This window comes from Lampetra planeri, chromosome 1 (genome assembly GCF_965212315.1).
Source record: "Lampetra planeri chromosome 1, kcLamPlan1.2.h2, whole genome shotgun sequence".
NCBI lineage: Eukaryota > Metazoa > Chordata > Hyperoartia > Petromyzontiformes > Petromyzontidae > Lampetra > Lampetra planeri.
Genome location: NC_136107.1, coordinates 7,810,526 through 7,825,628, shown reverse-complemented (window position 1 = coordinate 7,825,628; position 15,103 = coordinate 7,810,526). Strand labels below are relative to the sequence as shown.

The window sequence follows — 15,103 nt, the reverse complement described above, 5'->3', positions numbered from 1 at the left end:
GAGAGGGAGGGGGGTTAGAGAAAAATTAGCATATCAATGAGTGGTCAACAGACGTGGTGCTGCACGGCAAGTAAGCCTGAAAATCAGGAGGACACACTAAAATTAAATAACCTAGTAAAATATCGAAATGTAATGTAATACAACACAGAGGGTCGGTCAACACACAATTAACGCATAGCCTGGTTGATTACGTATTTCAAAGATTGCTTTGACTTTTTTTCATCTCTCCAATTCGCACCCATCCCCCTCACTTATTATTGTGCCTAAATACTAAAACTAGGGACTTGCTTGAAGTCCATCTCTCTCCTACCTACAATGTGATGGTCTTAATTCTAGATTTGAAGTTTTCGTGACTGCAAGGATTCATACTCTTTGTTTTTTTCGGTAAAGTCACGTAGGTAAAAAATGTAACTAAATTAAATCTTGATACAGTAATTTTGCTGTGACGGTTCGACCTGAAGACGGAAGCTTGTGTTGCCTCCGAAACGTCGTGATTTAATTTATTAAAATGTTTTACCTACGTGACTTTACCGAAAAAAACAAAGAGTATGAATCTGATAGTCCTCCCTTTCCCCTTTCCAAAATGACCAATGCCAGTCTTGTAGGCATTTCCTTTAAACCTCTCCAACCCTCTTCGTACTGTTCTGCCATCTCACCCACGTGGTTGGAAAAGGGTCGTTTAAATAACATTACATCAGATGGTGGACAGAAAGGAATGTGGTATGTTATAAGTACTATGTAATTAAAGTATTCTCGAATAAGTTTCCCAGAGTTTGGCTGAATAGGATTAACAAACAGATTTAAGTGAAACGAATGGGAATCAACGTGGGTTGAGAGCAGGGAGAGTTGTAGTGGCCGGGTTATTGGCTAGGGTTGTATTTTTGGAAATTGGACAGCTCTGGCAGCCCTTTTGAATGTACGGTCACGATGACCATAATAAGGCGTGCAGTGACCACACCAGGCATGGATGAGCCCATCCATTGCATTTAAGCCATCATGACATAATCCTAACATGATAAGCACTCTTACCTGCTCTGCCTTACATCTACATCAATGGGTATGGATGATGTCATCCATTCACGGGTAATGCGCTATCTTTACATTGGTTATTCTTTTTTAAGCATGAATGAGTGGATAAGCGAGTTAGTATGCGAGTAGCTGAGTGCGTAGGTAGGTGAGTAAATGGGCCGAACACCGCAAAACTGCGTGGACCGAATCTGGATGTCTCAGTGCGTGACGCGATCAGGTCACCACGTGCTGCTGCCTACCGAAATATATGGCGAGTTGCATATGTGGAAACTGGTGCGATGTTTGTAGCAGCCAAATAGGATGGCGCAGGTTAATTTTAAACATAAGCAGAAGAGCATGCACAGCTCCTCTGCTGGACTGGTAGTTGCCGGAGATGATGAGAGCGTTTGCGAGTGAGCCGTCTGATGTGTACAGCAATTGGTATTCCGCTGTCGAGGGGCTTCTAGGCATGTGACATTTTGACATCATTTTGACATCATATTTATGTTTACAGTACATTACATAGATGTACATGATGTATTGTATTTAAGAAATTTAAGAAATACAATACAACATTTATCCTCACCTTGAAAAAAACAGACATTTGTGACCCTATGATTGATTTGCCCTTGGAAAATACTTTTGGTAGCAGCCAGATTCCATAAAGAATCCTTTTGCCAAAATGTTGTATGGCTTGTAGTCTTGTCTGCGGATACACTGATGTCTATTCAGTGTGTTATATGTTGTATAATATGCCAGATGTGGGTAATTGAGTCCATGTGAATACAATGGCTTATGTTGTATGTACACACTTACAGGTGAAAATAAAAAAAATTGAGCAGACAGAAGTGTTGATAAAGAGGAAACGGGCATATATTACTGCTTTGTATTTGCCAACTCACCATAGGCATAACCAAGGACTATGAGTGACAGAAACAGCAGAATTTGTGATTCTTCACAGTAATGGCATTGATTTTGGCTGGTGACCCTGCACAGATGGAGCCACTGGCAGCGTAGAACGCCCTGGCTTTTAGTGAATGCTTGATATACGAACATCTGTTTCCATTTTTTTTCACATAAAACCATTGGTATTTGACTGACAATAAAGTAGCCTGGCTACCGACTCAAATATTTAAAACATGGCTGCCCCAACAGGCTTAAACAATAATACAGCCACATAACATGCATGCATGGTATTATGGGAGATGTGTCTTTGGTGATGTTTGAGAGCATGTCCATTGTGTTTCTCTGTGTACCTATGTGTGTTTCTCTCTCTGTGTCTCTGTGTTATCTCTCTCTCTCTGCTTATGTGTCTGTCTATGTGTCTCCGTGTCTGCGTTTTGTCATCTGGTCCAACCCATGTGAGACCAGGCTCTAAGGAAAGCTGTCTCGGGTGTGGACCAATCAACTTCAAGGACAGTGCACATTATCAGAGTTATGTTTTTTGTTTGCATTATGACTGCAGGTATTGTGGTCTATGTAAACATGACTCCTTGTAAAAAAGGTGTCAGTTTTGTTGCCAGATAGAAGGGTAAAAAAACAATGATCATATTTTTTACTGGCAAATGAGGTTCCAATGGTGAAATATCCTTTCCAAGGTTTCCCATCGGACAAAGATTATCAGGAAGAGTAAGTATGCCTTACCAACCATCCTTACTCAGTGTATAGTTCACTACAACATCTGCTGTATAATACATTGTCGCAAATTCGTACATTAAACAATTCCGTTAACAAATTCCATTAAACATGTGATACTATATATTCATTAAACTTCCACTAAGACTATGCCAGCTGATTATTCAATCATAGTACCATGGTTATTTAGTATTTATCCACCTGTCAAAACAGAGTAAATGTAAACAAATAATATTCTTCACAACATAAATAGAAGTTAAGACCGAAACAGCAGACCTGAGTGCGCGAGTGCAGGGGCAATGGGTGCACTTTTACGACTTGGTGGTCTGGACATGAGAGACGTTTTGAAACTTTGAGACAAACAAGACGCTAAGCTGCCCACTGTTTACAGTGCAAATGTCACTTGATTAAGTAGAGCAACGATAGGCTGTTCTTTAAACACAAGTTATAATGATGTAATTTTGCAGTTATTTTTTGAAATGTCAAAATAGTATTTTACAAGGGGACAGCTACTGGCGGAACAGCGGTGGTTGGCGATGCATGTCGCCGATAATCCAGCACTGTAGAGGCGGCCAGCGTTGGTGGATCGCACAGGCGTTGTGCAACTCCCTTTCCCATGGGTCTCGAGATGCCATACTCTGGCTCGCTGGGAAAAGGCAGTACAGCAAGTGGACTAATTGTGCCCCCTCGCGTATGTTGTTTTCTCCAGGTGCTCCAGTTTCCTCCCACTTGTATAAACACTTATTCATTATCTTGGAAAACATCTGAAGATTATAAAAAAAACAATGCAGGACCCTCTTCAAAGAGAGTAATACGACTCAGTGTGGCTTACCTGGATGCATAAGATTATTATTGTTATACTTACGAAGAGAGAGAGAGAGAACGATTTAGAGGTGCGAAGAACCACAGAATAGCAGGAAAAGCAATCACGTGGTGAGCCGGTGCCAAAATTCCCCTTCAAGCTCTGCCATCCTCTATATATTTAAGCGTCATCAGCCAATTCATGTTTGCATGTGGGAGGAAACCGTAACACCCAGAAAAACCCATGCGTGTGAGGGGGCAACAGGTGGGGTCCAACATTTTCTGTACTGCCTTTTCCTGGCAAGCCAGGGTATGGCACCTTAGTGCCCACAGGAAGGGAGTTTGCAACATTTGTGTTATCCACCTACCCAAGCCTCCAGAGTGCTATATTACAGGTGAGCATAGCCACCACTGAATTTCTTACGTAATCATTGATATCAATAACTGCACAGTAATAGATTGCCACTTAATCATAACGGATACTAAGAATAAACATTGCTGAATATACAGCTATGAATATGAACGCATAGCTCATAAATCTATTGATAAATATATTTGGTATTGGCTCTAACCCCAAAAGAAGTCACACAAACTGTCACCATTATGTGCTGTGTGTCATAACTGGGTAGAAACTATGATAAATGTCATGCATTCTTGATTACAGTAACTTATCATTATACACGATGTGCTGGGGAGGTTACGATGTCATAAGTCTGCTAGTGTTGTAGGTGGTGGGCTGGGGCGTCTAGGGTTCATTGACTGAGATCACAGCCACCTGGAAATACAAAAAATTACATTGCCCTCAAGATTGCATGCGAGGGCTGCAAATCTTGCAGCAGCTTTGCGAGATTGCAACCATTCATTATGTCCGCCTCTGACTTACTACAGCGTTCAACATTGCATCAACAACGCAGACTTTGGTAGACAATACTATGATGCATATTTGTGTTTGGGTTAAGTCCATGTCGTAGTTTTATGATCAGCATTTTTGAATGTCACATTTTTTCGGCAAAATATTACAAGAATTTTGACATATAGCTGCTACGTGGCCTAACCTCAAAATAAATATGGATTGACTGAACACAATGTAGGGGAGGGGTATTTCCAGACAGACTGCACTAAAAAATGTACTACACTTTGTAAAAAAAAGGTGCCTGTACGTGCGTACTAAGCACTCGCAATGGTGTTTCCATCAAGCCTGCTTAATCTGACAGCACGCCTACTCAACCAAACTCACCTTCGACCCAGCAAGACAAGGCAAAACTGTGAAGCCCACTTACTCGCGCCTGCAGTGAGGGAGCTAAGCACTTGATCCACTGGTTTATGGTATGCACATTTAAATAAGAAAAAGCAGTATTGTTTAGTATCTGCATGAGAAATGTATGGGATTACGTAAATTTATGTTTTTTACCGGCTCCTGTACCGAAGCGCTGCAGAATTTTTTTCTGAACTTGCGAGACGTTTCTCTACCATTCCTTGCTAAGCGAGCATGCTGCCAATGCCTCGTACAGTGAGGGAAAAAAGTATTTGATCCCCTGCTGATTTTGTACGTTTGCCCACTGACAAAGAAATGATCAGTCTATAATTTTAATGGTAGGTTTATTTGAACAGTGAGAGACAGAACAACAAAAAAAATCCAGAAAAACGCATGTCAAAAATGTTATAAATTGATTTGCATGAAAGATTCTACCAAATACTCGCTGGGTAAATGAAATAAGTTTTGTAGGTTAGCCACAGCACTTTGCGGCGATGGCCGACGCTCAGCTCGCCTCCGACACCAGCCTACAGGACGCGCACTCCCGCCTGGCGGAGTTGCTGCTCGCCGCCGCTGCAGTTTTGGCGGAGATCTCCGTTCCAGCGGGCGGAGGGACGGCTGCGGGGTTGGAGGAGGCGGCGCGGCTGGAGGGTTCCCGCCAGAAGGCGCTTCGCGCCAAAAGTTTTGAGGTTGGCGCCGTTTTTGAGGGACCGCCATTGTTTGGCGGGAAGCGGGGACACCACGTGGCCGGAGATCTCCACTCAGCGCGGCCCGCGTCATCGGCGCGCGCCGGAGCTTTCCAGGGTGCGACTGCTGACAGAGCCGACATTTTGTACAACCACAGTGGCGCGGGGGGAAATCGTTCCGACGACGACGACGACCGAGTCCTCCAGCAACGATTGCCCGCGCTGTCGGCGTTCAAGGCAGACGGAGGCGACTGGGGAGCCTTCCACCGAAGGTTCCTCGCACATCAAGAAATGTCGGGGTGGTCCGACACCACTGCCTTGCGCGCTCTGCCAGCGATGCTCGACGACGACGCGCTTGCAGCCTTCACATCGGCCCCAAGGTCGTCTCGCTCAACGCTCCAGGCCGCGCTACACCTCATGGCTAGGGTGTTCGGCCCGCCCTCGACCTGCCGCCACCAATTCTACGATCGGCGGAAGGTGGCTGGGGAAACAACGCTCGCCTATCGCACGGCGCTGCTCGCCTTGGCGGACGCAGCTTTTCCCCGCATGGACAAGGAGGGGAAGGACGCCATGGTGACGGAGCAGCTGCTGGCGTTGGCCCACGAGTTGGGAGTCCCCATCAATGTGGCAGACGAAATGGATATCTGCTCCCTGGCGATCGCCACGAGTATTCACGCGTACGAGGTCCTCAAGCGCAAGCCGACGGTCGTCTGCAAATTGGCGGAGAACGCGGCACTGGCCGCCACGATCGCCGAGCCTCAGCCAGCTGCGGATCGGGAGCAGGCCTTCGCTGTATCGCGTCCGGGGGAGTGGAGAACGGGAGGTCGTTCACCCACACGTTCATCCCGCAAGCTGGAGCAACCGAAACCTACGACATCCCTCGTCGTCTGCTACAACTGCGGCCTTCGGGGTCACGTCGCAGCCGGGTGCCGGGCCCCGCGTCAGCGCGCCACGGGACCACGTCGGGACGACGACCAGGCCCACAAGTCATCCCAACTAAACCCGGTGTCTCGGGCCTGACGGCTGCTGACCGTCGGGAACCGGAATCCCGCGGCACGCGCGGGTCCCCGATGCCTGGCCCGTGCCTTCCTGAACTGCCGGCACCGCCGGACGGTCAACCGCGTTTGGTGCCGTACGACGGACCGGCAAGGCGGACTCGGGCTAGGGCACAACACTTTTCATGAAGACATTTTTCAACACCGAGCTCGCCCGGTGTTCCCCCCTCTGCCGGGGTAATGTCCCGTTCTAGGGACGCTCGGAAAGAATGGGACGCTGCACGAGTCGGAAGAGAAGAAAAAAAATAATAAAATGGAAAAAAAAAGTTTTTTATTTTTCTTTTCTGCATACACATTTGGTATTGTCACTCGCCGGATTGTATATATTGTTCTGTTGTTGTGTAGTGGCATTGGTTGATGGTTGCGGATGGCAGTGTTCGCGTTGTGTTGTGTTGTTACGTTGGTTGTTGTTCTTGTTGTTGTGTTACGGGGCACACTGGGGGGAGGGGGTGTTGTATATTTTTATAGCAGCCGGGTCGGCTGCGAGCTATGTGGTAGGGGGTGATGTAGTGGTGGTGTTGACGCGCGCCGACTGTGACAGTGATGAAACACGGGGCGGCACGGGGTGCGGGGTTGGGCACGCGTTGTGGGCGTGGTATGGACGCGCGCGCCGGGAGTGACGGATGACGGGGCGGCGCCGCGTGGGTGGTGAGGCACGCTGAGATGTGGGAAAACAGGATCGTAGCCAGCGCCCAGTGATTGGTCAAATAGGATGGGTGCTCTCAGCGACGTCCGCAGGTGGGGTATAAAGGGGGACGCGCGAGAGCACTCGGGGTTGTTAACCAGTTGAAGATCGAAGACGGAGTTGAAGACATAGTGCCCCGAGACCCCTAGTCCCGCTGTCCTTGTAGGGACCGGGGCCCTGTGTGGCTCGGAGGCGAGACTGTGGGACCCGTGGTTCGACGCCCACGTGGGTCGGGACTGGGGGACCCACAGTCGAGACGGACACCCCGGCAGGGTGTGTCCAGAGTAGCTCAGTGGGCGTTAGTCGCCAGAGTAGCTCAGTGGGCGTTAGTCGCCAGAGTAGCTCAGTGGGCGTTAGTCGCCAGAGTAGCTAAGTGGGTGTTGGTCACCCGAGTAGCTCAGTGGGTGTTAGTCACCCCAGTAGCTAAGTGGGTGTTAGTCACCCGAGTAACCAAGTGGGTGTTAGTCACCCGAGTAGCTAAGTGGGTGTTAGTCACCCGAGTAACTAAGTGGGTGTTAGTCACCCGAGTAACCAAGTGGGTGTTAGTCACCCGAGTAGCTAAGTGGGTGTTAGTCACCCGGGTAACCAAGTGGGTGTTAGTCACCCGAGTAACCAAGTGGGTGTTAGTCACCCGAGATACTACAGTGGGTGTTAGTCGCCTGTGAACCGAAGTTGGTGAAATAAAGAGTGTGCTACCCGTGAAGTCGTCTCCCGCCGAGTTACTACATTACACCTGTATACATTGATGTGAAGAGAAACTGTTCCATCTCTCTATCATCGTGAAGAACTACCGCATGCTACAGCTTTGTAACTAGCAAGTGTGGGGGTGCTGAATTAAATCTATTTTTGCAAATGAGACTAACTTGGTCTCTTGAGTTTCAGTTTCATTTATTAGGTATAACCCTGTGAGCCATGTAGCTCTTGACTCGGGTGCAACCGCAACAAACAAAAACATGAACAATAAACATCTTAAAGTGACTACACGCAGCAGAAAAAGCCAGGAAAAAACAGCAAAGTCTTCCAGAAAAAACACCGTATTTCAACGCTGTGTGCAAAAATCCCAGTGGGATGCAAGTCAAACAATAGCAACCATAAGACAATTAAAAAGTTATCAGGCTAACTCTGTACTACAACAAACAAACATGGCTAAACCAAAACTTTTCAAAATCACCAAAACAAAGTTATAAAAGCAATGTAACAGTGATCATAGGAACTCTGATTCAAATTTAACAATAAACGATATACATAACATATACGACCAAACTTTGCAGTCATAGCTGGCTGCATGAGTCACTCCATTACAGCAGGAGTATCAGTAGCAGTATCAACAATTTTCAATACACCTTTAAAGATCAGCACACTATAATCAAACATCAAGATCATACTTTGCAGCGGTCATCCGGAACGATACATTTGATTTCAGGCAATTCTGATTAGCAGTGGCAGCTGGGAGTGTACAACTCCTCTAGAGCAGTTTTGAGTGAAGATCTCACAGGTAGTGATCCAAGTTGCAGTTTATTGGCGATAGCATTCCAGACCCTGGGGGCATCAATAGAAAAGGCCCTTCCTCCAGAATTTGTACGGCAATAAGGAATGTGAAGCTGGTAAATGAGCAAAGACCTTAGGTCACATTTGTTCTTCGAAACAGTGAGGAGATCCAGCAGGTAGTCTGCTGATTTTATTGTAAGTACATCGTGAATAAATAAGATCTGATGCACAAGCCGTCGATCATTAAGAGAAGTTAAGTTTGACCCAATGTCGAGATCGCAGTGGTGGGTCCTATATGGGCAGGTTAATGTAAATCTTAAGGCCGAGTGATACATTGAGTCAAGCTTCTTCAGTATAGTACTGGGGCTGCTTTATATACGATGTCACAGTAATGAAGTAGAGGCAGTATGGTAGCTTTTATCAATTCCAAGCGGAACATAGGGGGGAAGCAGTGCTTGTGTCGATACAGAAAACCAATTTTTTATTTTGTCTTTTTACCAATAAAATAAATGTGATCTTGAAAATTCAAAGATGACCCCAAGATACTTCTGGATCTTGACTTGCTCTATTTGATTATTATGTAAGGAATATAATTGGGGAAAAATAACTTCCTGCTTTAGTCCTGATGAGAAGCATAGCACCTTGGTTTTGGAGATATTCAGGACTAGTTTACGAGCAACTAGCTGATGTAATTTGTTGAAATCACCCTGGAGCTTAGCAATCACGTCATCCGGACAGTGGCCAGCAGTAATCAGTATCGTGTCATCTGCAAACAGATTTACCCTGCAATGATCTAGGTCAGTGCCCAAGTCATTGACATAAAGAGACAACAAGATGGGGCTGAGGATGGAACCCTGTGGAACCCCTTTTGTTATTTTGTTATGAGTTCCCACCTGGTTAAACAAAATCAACTTGAAACTCACATGCTCAACCCTGCTGCCTCTTCACAAGAGAGGTGGGGCAGCATTCAATGAAATGCTCCTCTCATTTGCTTTCCGAAGAATTATTCTGCCGTGACGCTACTGACTTTATTTAGGTTATCAATCCATTTCTGTCTTTAGCGCCCTCTTCATTACCTTATTTCTATCGTCACTCTGAGATATTTCTGCAGACGTACATGCCGACCAACATGGCCAAAATGTTAACATTGTCTTTTCTTATTAACCAAAACCCCTGCTCCATCTTTGCCATTCTTAGAACCTATTTGTCTCTCTCCATCCAGCCAACAACATTATTCTCAACCTCGACATTTCAAGCTCTCAAGTTTATGTAGATGCTTGCTGTGTACTGACATGTGAAATAGTTTCAGGCCCAGCAGTTACATACCAGTGTTATATAACAGCGTGTACCCTTTACACTCTTGTTCCGTATATGCGAGTGTTTATCCTACATACTTGTGAGTGTCATGTGTACCTGTGTATAGCCACGCATTGCTGTACTTGTGCCAACCGGTAGAGGGCTTTCCTGCTTTCGATCAACTTTAGTATCACCCTTACAACAAAAAAGCACTAAACAAATTGAGTTAATAAAAATATATTTAAGTTTTAGAGCTCTTCAAAATATCCGGGAAACCCCTCTCGGACCCAGGTTCAAAATGCTTCGTTCAAAATGTAAACAAAGCAGAGGAGACATCATATTGACCGCTAAAATAAAGGCAGCTTGGTTCGGTAATGCCACCTAAAGGGATGCTGACTGGTGGCTGAGCCTGGTGATGGCATTTCAGCCAAGAGAGTTAACAAAACACGTGAGAGGATGACCAGTGCAGAGCACTGAGGTCAGTTCATGTGGAGTGGATTTGGCATCGCAAGACCCTGAGGAATGGAGGCGGTGTTAAAAGGCTTTCACCAAGCAGTGGACAGATAAGGGCTAATGGCAGAACACAAATAAACTCGAGCACACATAACACCCTTTGGGAAGTGTAACTTGAGCATTGCGTATGTGCATGGGTACTGTATATGCCCACACTTGATATGTGCTTCGTGCAGCCTTTGTACCCAAAAACACTAATGTGCGTCCCGTGTTATTGATTGAGCACCCATAGTCAACTCACGCCCACATTAAGCCACAGCACTGAAGCCCCACGGCAGAGAGACGCAAGGGAGCAGGGCCTGTGACCATAGACACCCAACACCAATAGATATCCACAACAGACACCCATCGACAAACAGCACCCATAAACACATACAACACAAACACCACAAACACCCAGCACCAATAGACAACCATCACAACAACACAGGCACCCAAGCACCCATAGACAAAGATCCCCCGCATAGCCTTCACAGACTGTTGGGGCAAGTGCTGTTAGCGAGCACCTATGAAGGCCAGAACGGCACACGAGGGGGAGGGTGGCCAGCACCATGCCCAGCCGCCTTTGTCTCCCTAGTGTCGATTTTTTTTTTACGCAGGCGAGGGCCAGGACCGGTTCAGATAATCGTCACTGGGTGTTGGCCGTGAGCGGGAATCTAACTCGGGTCGCCGGGTTTGTAGCGGAGCGCGCTAACCGCTACACCACCGCTCCTCCCACAGACACCGAGAAACACACACACTCAGCACCCACAGACACCCACAACACAGACACCCAGCACCCATACATCAATCACCCATAGAACCAGCACACCCATAGACACCCAGCACCTATAGATACCAAACACCCGACCAGTAAACATGGAACGTTGGTCCAACGGTTCCAACCACATGCCAACGTCGGCGCAACGTTCCATTCCTACTGGGTAGACGCCTAAAGATAAAGATCCCCCATATAGCCTTAACAGACTGTAGGGGCAAGTGCTGTTAGCGGGCACCTATGAAGGCCCAGGTAGACGCCGAACACCCAGACACACACACACGGCACCCATAGCCACCCAGCAGTGACACGCAGTGCTCATGAGCCCAGATCGTGCGCCTGTCCGCTTGACACTGTGTGTGAGTGCATGGGGTCGGCGTCGCACGCACGCACACAGTATCGGCACACGTTGTCTCGACGCGCGTTCGCATCGTCAGAGTCCGTGAATCCACTGCGAACACCAACTCAGGAGAGGGCGTTCAGCAGGGCGATGCCTTACGCGCGCTGTTAACACTGTGAGCGCGTGTGATGTTAGCATAGTGAGTGGTGGTGGTGATCAGCTTCTCTGTGTGAGAGTTCAAGTTTTAAGTTCATTTATTAGGTATAGCTCTTGAATCCGGTGCAACCGCAACAAACAAAAAACAAAAACATGAACAAGAAAACATCTTAAAGTGAATATGTGACTAAGTCCAAACAGAAAATCCAAGAAAAGACAGCAAAATCTTGCAGAAAAAACACCGTACACCAACGCTGTGTGAGAGTGCTGGCAATGGTGCACTCTCTATGGGTGCATGTTGCTGTAGTCATTTAGTGATGTCGCGTGCTGTGCCTGCACGTGCGCTGCACTGTCAAGTTGCTGTTGCCTGACTCAGTCATCACATGCTGCTGTACACACATGCATTCATGCACTGCACAGCACATCAGGACCTTCACAGAACCACACTTTACTCCCTTGCTGCACAAGGATATACTTAAAAGAGTGATCCATTCCTAATGTGCCACATTGCGACTGCTGTTAACGTACTTGGCGTGATGTTCGCACACTTTGTGCTGGTGATGCGCTTCAATGCGAGCACGCTCAGGATGGGAGTGCTGTAGGCGTACCGAGTGATGTGAAAGGGTAGTAAGTACATATGATTGATGTGCTGTAAAGTGGCAAAATTAATTTTTGGTTTACACTTTGCAAGTAAACTTACTTAATGCCCGGCGCACTCACCTGAGCACGTGGTCGCACTGAAGCTCCCGTACACTGAGACAGCGGCGGAGACGTGTGGACGGTGGGCTGTGGCTGGGGCACACACAGAGCCACGGAGAGACGACACACAGAGTTGGGTGGTGGTGGTGGGTGGCGGCACGAAGAGACCGAGCTGGTGGGTGGTGGCACGCAGAGTCGAGGGCACGCGTTGGCTGGCAGCACCACGCGGAGTGTCTCTCGCACCACGCGCGCCTCTTCCGCTCACGGCTGCTGCTGCTGCCCGCGCTGACGTCAGCACGGGCAGCAGCAGCAGCTGCGGCTCGAGATAGCAGCCGGGGAGGGGCGCGCCGGGGACAGAGTGGGGGGGCTGATGGAGTGGGGGGGGGATCAGAGGGTGGGATGGAGTGGGGGGGGGACTGATGGAGTGGGGGGGCTGATACTTGATAGAGTGGGGGGGGGGGGCTGATGGAGTGGGGGGGGAGTTGGCAGGTCGGATGGAGTGGGGGGATGGAGTGGGGGAGTTAGGAGGTCGGATAGAGTGGGGGGGGGGGGTGATGGAGTGGGTGGGATGGAGTGGGGGGGGTGATGGAGTGGGGGGGGGGATCGGAGGGTGGGATGGAGTGGGGGGGGGCTGATGGAGTGGGGGGGATCGGCGGGTGGGATGGAGTGGGGGGGGGGCTGATGGAGTGGGGGGGGGATCGGAGGGTGGGATGGAGTGGGGGGGGTGATGGAGTGGGGGGGATCGGCGGGTGGGATGGAGTGGGGGGGGGGCTGATGGAGTGGGGGGGGGATCGGAGGGTGGGATGGAGTGGGGGGGGTGATGGAGTGGGGGGGGGGGATCAGAGGGTGGGATGGAGTGGGGGGGGGACTGATGGAGTGGGGGGGCTGATACTTGATAGAGTGGGGGGGGGGCTGATGAAGTGGGGGGGGGGAGTTGGCAGGTCGGATGGAGTGGGGGGATGGAGTGGGGGAGTTAGGAGGTCGGATAGAGTGGGGGGGTGGAGTGGGTGGGATGGAGTGGAGGGGGGGATCGGAGGGTGGGATGGAGTGGGGGGGGGCTGATGGAGTGGGGGGGGATCGGCAGGTGGGATGGAGTGGGGGGGGGGGCTGATGGAGTGGGGGGGGGATCGGAGGGTGGGATGGAGTGGGGGGGGTGATGGAGTGGGGGGGGGGATCGGAGGGTGGAATGGAGTGGGGGGGGGGCTGATGGAGTGGGGGGGGGGATCGGCGTGTGGGATGGAGTGGGGGGGGCTGATGGAGTGGGGGGGGTCGGAGGGTGGGATGGAGTGGGGGGGGACTGATGGAGTGGGGGGGGGGAGTTGGCAGGTCGGAGCTCAAAAGGACGCAACGCAATTTTGTGTTAAATTTGTTCAAAAGCGGTTAACAAATTCTGAGCGGATTCTCATTCAAAGTCAAGGTTTGTCTTTTTTCGCCAGTGAGCCAGGTTTGTATCCTGTGCTCGGGCAGTAGTCTACTTTTGCAATGATTAACAAGGGTGATTTAGAAGAAGCGACTGCTACATCACACGCGTTATTCCAAAGTTTAGAGGGCTGAGTCATCTCGTAACTTGCCAAACCATTACTGTAGCGACTCAAAAGCAAGCCCTTCCTACAGTTGTTGTGATGTATGCTTCGTAGTAGTCTACACCAATGCCGCGTGACTTACAGCTAAACCAAGGTTTAATACTGGTAGGAAGCGCCTGGTTACACCAGCCCACAGGGGATTATTGTGTCCGTCCGTCCGTCGTGCATCCAAAAATGGGAGAGGTGGGGCTGGGTGGAGAGCGGTGGGGCTGGGTGGGGGGTGGGAGGGGTGGGGGTGGTTGGGGAGAGGTGGGGGGTGGGAGGTGTGGGGCTGGGTGGGGGGTGGGAGGGGTGGGGAGCGGCCAGATGGGGAGGGTGTGGCTGGGTGGGGGGTGGGAGCGTGGGGAGGGGCTGGTGGGGAGGATGGGGTTGGGTGGGGAGGGGAGGGTGGGGAAGGGCTGGGTGGGGAGGGTGGGGAGGGGCTGGGTGGGGAGGGTGCGGAGGGGCTGGGTGGGGAGGGTGGGGAGGGGCTGAGTGGGGAGGGGAGGGAGGGGCTGGGTGGGGAGGGTGGGGCTGGGTGGAGGGTGGGAGGGGTGGGGCTGGGTGGGGAGGGGCTGGTCACCCCGTGGTGCCCTTATAAAACTCAACGTTTAACCTACTCACGCCGGCTTGTGCCCGCCCTCACAGTCGGCCATATTTGCTGAATATGTAGGGGTGTTAGAGAGAGAGCCGTTATGCATGGCAGCTTATGGGAAACAAACACAGTGGGCGGGGCTACGTGAGTGCACGGGGGGGGGTGCTCTCAACGACGTCCGCACCAGGCAGCCCGGGGCCCCACCCCTCAGCGGGGGTGGAGTATAAAGGGGGATGTGTCAGAGGGCTCGGGGCAGAATGTTAAAGCTAAACCAGTGAAGACCGAAGATCGTCTAGCTAGAGCCCTGGACTCCCCTGGGACGCCGCCCTTGTCAGGGCCGCGCAGGACCGAGCCAGCGGCGTGGTCCCGAGAACCAGAGCTAGTGCTCTGGGACTCCGGGTACCGTAGCCCGACTTACCAGTGTCGGGCCAGACAGCCTCCCCTAGCCCGTTAGTGGAGGACTAGGAGGTAGGTCAGAGATAGCTAGCAGTGTATTCCCAGCTAGCCGGGTGAGGGGGCCGATACCCCCTCTAGTATTGTATGTCCACAGTTGTGACTACTTGTACGGAATA

General features: G+C 50.0%; 1 protein-coding gene across 8 annotated transcripts in view; it reads right to left on the bottom strand.

Moving 5' to 3' along the window:
* Positions 1-12,650, bottom strand: part of LOC144736511 (supervillin-like) — a 144,101-nt gene extending 131,451 nt beyond the window's left edge. For 5 of the 8 annotated variants that reach the window (XM_078619094.1, XM_078619388.1, XM_078619467.1 and 2 more), the window contains exon 1: positions 12,396-12,650. The gene's annotated coding sequence lies outside the window, so the exon portion shown is untranslated. The remainder of the gene's footprint in view (positions 1-12,395) is intronic. The other 3 variants (XM_078619326.1, XM_078619542.1, XM_078619626.1) reach the window with 1 other exon arrangement.
* Between the last annotated feature and the right edge of the window lie 2,453 nt (positions 12,651-15,103).